The following is a 6,000-nucleotide window of genomic DNA, read 5'->3' as shown; positions in this document are numbered from 1 at the left end:
ACAAATGAAGCGTAAAGAAGAATTTTCCTGCATTTTGAAAACAACAACAAAAAAAGATTTATCACCCATAAGTCAAATATATAATGAATTATTCTAATATCAAGTGGTGTCATAAGATGACACTAATGTAGAAGAAACGTTTGCAATGAGTTTCATTCTATGACCCCATAGGACCTTAAGAAAATTTTTTAGCCCCTTTACCTGTTAAAAAAGGATGATAATACCTATAATACCTACTCCAATTATCTACTTTAATCTTTGCTTTGAAGATAATTGAGAATTGCATAATCGTGTATGTGTGTGTGTAAATTCTGAAAACCATGGTATGTTAAAACATGTAAGTTTCCACTGCTCCATTAAAAGTGGTCACCTATAAAATAAGATAATTTAGAAAAGGCATTCATCAATTTCAAGAACCCCTATTTAATATTAGGGTTGAATGTATGAACCATACATATATTTTACTATTAATTCTAAACCGAATCATTTTTTTTTCTTTTGGGGTACTCTTAATCTCAATAAGTTTGAGATATTGATGGGAAGGATGGAAAATTCTGTTTTCTTTTTAAAAATCCAGTGTACTAGTTTTATTAAAATAAATAGAAATAAGGGAGGTATACACTGATTCAAATAAATCAAATATTTTATTTTTTTGTTATCCTTCAAAATTCTTCAAATCCAAATGTTTACATTTTTATATAATTGAAATCAGAGCAGAAATTTAATTTTGAATACTGTTTCCTTTACTTGCATTATATCTTGAATGTTTTTCCAAGTTGCTACAGAATTTCCTAATAATATTTATCAAGCATATTACCATATTTTACTTAAATATTTCACTAATTCTGGATATTTTGATTGTTGCTAATTTTGCTATTATAAATTATATTGGAAGGAACATCTTTCTGTAAATAGGTTTTCCTTCTTTGGGATTATTTCTTTGGATTAAATTTCTAGAGTAGGGATAATTAAACCACTCGGCTAAGTTTACCTCCAGTAAACACCTATATAGGAAAGGGGAAATATTTTCCTTCTTAATAAAGAATTCTTCTGTTGAGCATCAAAATCCTGAAGCTAAATTAAATGAATGACAGATAAGAATTTGAGATATGTCATGAATATTCAAAACCATTACTTAACAAACAAAATTAAAAAAAGAAATTGGGGAAATAAAGGTAGCTTCAGAAAAAAAAAAAAAAAATTCCAGGACTTATTTGTTCAGCACTATGTGTTTGTTTTGTCACTACTTTTGCCTGAGGTGAAAAATGAAAAATTACAATGGAAATATTATGGTTCTTAAAAAGTTCAGTAAAATTACTCTCCCAAAGTATTTAACACCAATAATGTACTAGTTTATCCTATCAGTTTTGTGAGAGTGTTTTGTACTATTGAAAATATGTTTTATTAGACTTAATTTTAATAAAATTATTGTATTGTTTACCTTAAAAGCAAAAGAAGTAAAAGAAACCAAGGGAAAGCCCAGGATTGTGAGCCTTCATACAGATGTTTCTTCACAATCTATTATGTATTAGATTTTAAAACGGAGATTTTTACTTCACCTTCAGTTTATGACTTAATCTGTAGCCATGTTCATTTGGTTACTGAGGGTTTCTAATAAATTTTTCACTTCAGTATTTAAATTCTATAAGAACTCATCATTCTTTTATAGGTATGTTTCAGAGAAGCCTATTTTTGTTGTCTTAAAACAGTAGTCCCTTGAGTCTCATTAAGAGTAACAGGTTAAATGAAAAAAATTTTTTTCCTCTGTTTTCTTAAATATATATTTCCCCACCATGGTTTTCTTTATTTCTCTTTTTTTTCCCTATTTATTTGTTCTTCCTTTTTAATGCTATTGGTTTTCCTTAAATGCTTTCTGGTTTTCTGTTCGAATTTATGAATAAAAGATTAGATTGTTTAACATAGGTATCTGGCAAGGTTTTCCTCTTATGGTAATGGAAAGTTTTAGAGCTGTGAATTAGGAGCCGCTGAGGATCATGGCTGCCCTATTTTCTGGCAGTGTGATACAGCATATGCAGCAAGTTCAAGTGAGGCCCACTTCCCTGGAATGTATACCACATCGCCCCACATTCGTGCTCTTTGTAAAAAATTACTTAGAAAATAGCATTCATTCATTCTTGCGTTTTTTCTTTCGACAAATTTTTTTGTTGTGACACTGAATAAGTTCAAAGTGCTTGTGAATAAAGGTGACTCTCTCCCTCAAAGAGCAAATAGTAAAAGTGCAAGTGTGATAAGAGAAAAGGAAAAGTAAAGATTGACTAAAATTCCTCCCTAACCCAGGTTGGGAGTGAGACCAGAGGCTGGTAAGAGGTGGGGTTGGGTGGAGTGAGTGGTGTCGTGAGCTCTAGAGTCAGTGCTGACTATAGTAAGATTTGCTGGATCTGTACAGGTAAGAAGGTGAATTGGTTGAGAAAGAGAGCTTTCAAAGAGAACTTTCAAGACAAAAGGAAAGTCATGTGAAGAAGTCAAATGCTTAAGAAAGGCCACGGTGGATTTGAAAAACCACAAGTAGCTGAGCATGCTTAGAGAAAGTAGTGTGTGTAATGGCTGGACAGGAGGAATCAAGAGACATGACGTCACTAACTGGATGAGCTTATTGGATGAATCACTTGATTACTTTGTTTTCTTATCTGTAAAAGGAGCAAGTGGTTTTCCAGTGGTGCTCCAAATTGCCCTCCTAGGGGCTGGAGGAGCATGGTGGGCAGACCTCTTGGTCCCCTGCCTCCTTCCCTTCTACTACATCAGTTCTGTTTTCATCTGAAATATTTGACTTATAATTTCATGTAATTGTTTTGGAAAACTTACCACCGCCAAAAATATTTTGAGAACTAAAAGACTAAACTATCTTAGGTCTTTCTGCCAATTTAGGAAAAATAGCAATATGTACTGTTAGAAGAAAACGTCAGACTGGGAGTCCAAGGTCTGATTTCTACACTTGACAAACCCCTGCGTGACCATAAGGAATTCAATTTTCCTCTTAGTGAACTTCTTCAGTCATAAAAAGGAACAAATATTATCTGCTCTCTTGTCTCAAAGGTTTTTTTTTTTACAAGTCAAATAAAATTAGATATGCTAAAGTACTTAATACTCAAAGTACAACCATGATTGATATTCTTAAGGAAAATATCACCTATACTGAAAGGTCTTTCTATGTACAAGAATCTCTTATATCAAAGATGCTCTTGGCATGAAGTATTTGGTTATTTAAGGGAAGTATCACACTTCTTATGTCACACATTTCTTGGCTCAAATTCCTTTACCTAGAATTGAGATAAAAATCTCTGTAGTGGACAACTTTCTCCACAACTTTCAAGATATATCAGAATGAGTTTTATTTATTTTAAAGTTTTATTTTAATAAAATTTAATATTATTGGTTCATCGACCAGTGATGGTAACCCTGTATCCCAAGATGTTTCCTTTTTTTTTTTTTTTTTTTTTTTGGCTGTGCTGTGCAGCTTGCGGGATCTCAGTTCTCCGACCAGGGATTGAACCCAGATCACCGCAGTGAAAGCGCTGAGTCCTAACCACTGGCCTGACAGGGAATTCCCTTCAGGATGTTTCCTTGAGTTATACATTCCCTCTCCCAAGTATATAGAGATACTACGTATGAAATAGAATGTATCTGTTGTTCATAGTACATTCCTTACAAAGCTCTGGAGAGTGGCTTTAGATGTTTGGTTTTCTTGATTGTTGGTGGTGTTTTAGTAGAGCATTTACAAAAGCAACAAACCTTTCTCTTATTAATGCTGATCATTCCCAATAACAGGACTTAGACATGTGTTGGGTTAAGAGACCTTTCTCTATCCAAGGTGAACAGGTGAAAAAATTGAGGAAAATAGATAATTCTGCTTTTCCACAAATAATGTGGCCATTTCAATATTGCACATGAGGAAAGAGAAACTCAGAGGGAATAAAGTGTCACTAGCAAGTGGAACACTTAAGAATTGAATCCAGATCCATCTGATAGCAAGCAACTCCTGTGCACATCACTCTGTGCGAAAAGGTCCAGTTTAATTCAGTTAAATATATTTAATATTATATACACTTATACATTATATATTGTATTATATGTATGTTAAAAAAAGAGAGGTAGAAGGGGAGAAAGAGAGAATGAGAAAAGGAGGGAGGCAAGCTATATTGAGACTGTATTCTGTTTTCTGTCATTATTGCTATTATTATTGTTATTATTTCATCTTTTACATTGCTTCCTGGTCTACTTCTTGATGTATTCAGGGAACAAGAGGATAGAGAAAGATTTTTTAATTTCACCAATTTAGGAGTCAAAAAAGATGAAAGAACTTTGGCATTATATCATAAAATTTCATTTCAAATGTATGTAACCAAAATTAAGATTGAGTTGTATTTTGACTAGTTTGTTTTAGATTTGAATTAATTTTGAAGCTTTTATTAAAAGCACTCTATTTATAACCCAAAGTTCTTTGTAACTCAATTAAATGCTATCAATAAGAAATACTTTTTGAGTATGGTGTTAGGTAGTGTTCTAATTTCATTCTTTTACATGTAGCTGTTCAGTTTTCCCAGCACCACTTATTGAAGAGGCTGTCTTTTCTCCATTGTATGTTCTTGCCTCCTTTGTCATAAATTAGGTCCCATATGTGCATGGGTTTATCTCTGGGCATTCCATCTTGTACCATTGATCTATATTTCTGTTTTTGTGCCAGTACCATACTGTCTTTATAACTGTAGCTTTGTGGTATAGTTTGAAGTCAGGGGGACTGATTCCTCCAACTCCGTTTTTCTTTCTCAAGGTTGCTTTGGCTATTTGGAGTCTTTTGTGTTTCCATACGAATTGTAAATTTTTTTGTTCTAATTCTGTGAAGAATGCCATTTGTTCACTTTATTGTACAAAGGAAACTAACACAGTATTGTGAAGCAATTATACTCCAATAAAGATCTGTTAAAAAAAAAAGAAATACCTTTTGATAAAAATATGTTGATTAATTAAATAGAAATATTCATATTATATTGATGAGTAAACCAGAAATAAGGAGACCTTACTGCACTAGAAGATAGAGCAAGATACTAGATGTTAAAATTTGATTAAATAAAATTAAAACTCAATTTGAAATTTAATATTTAAATAATTTATATCAGGCTTTCTATAAATAAGTAGTTTGAAAAGGCATTATTGGAAAGCAGATTTCCAAAAACACTTGATCATTTTAGATATTCTGTTTTTAAAAGTGTATGATCCAAGGCAGGCTCCTACCAAAGTTTCTCATTTATACCCATCATTAGACTAATTTGCTTAATGGACAGTCCTGATTACAAAACAAATTCCTTTGGAAACTATAATCCTCAAAAAAAGGGAAAAGAGAACAAGTCATCAAAGAACATTCATTGGATGCCACAGCAGAATGATTGTTCAACTTTCAAAGGATCTACTCAACTACTCCATCATTCAGCTTCAGAAGAAAATTATGAGTGATTTTTATAAAAGGCCTTGGATGGAGTCAGGATAAACAAGTTGAGCCACATTTTTGATCTGCCACCCCAGTAATTCTAATAAAAAGATTTTATTCTGATTTGTCATACACTTAGTGAACACATGTGAATGTGGGTTCTAGAATTTCAGTTAATGTCCAGAATAGTAAACTTCAGTTTCTGGAATTCTGTTTGAAAAACAGGACAGTTAACAATTTTCATGGCATTTTTCCATGGTGACTCAAAGATAATAGATATTAGTTCCCAGGATACATCTTCATGTATTTTTAGTATCCTATTAGATAATTGATTGATTTAGACTTGGAATCTTAAAACTAATTTAAATCACCTTAGGCTTTCTTACCATTTCCTCACCATCATATTGTTTTCTAGTTTGAACATCATTCTTCTCTATGGAGAAACTGGAAGCTAGGGTTTAATGGTTTGCTTTTCTATTGGTCGTTTGTTCAGATTACCTAGTTGGCCCCAAGCAATGTCATTCTTATCCTATCCTTGGTTATCTTTTTGCTCTGAA

Source organism: Mesoplodon mirus (genome assembly GCF_964341445.2).
Source record: "Mesoplodon mirus genome assembly, chromosome: 6".
Classification (NCBI taxonomy): domain Eukaryota; kingdom Metazoa; phylum Chordata; class Mammalia; order Artiodactyla; family Ziphiidae; genus Mesoplodon; species Mesoplodon mirus.
Note: the sequence above shows the minus strand (reverse complement) of the source record.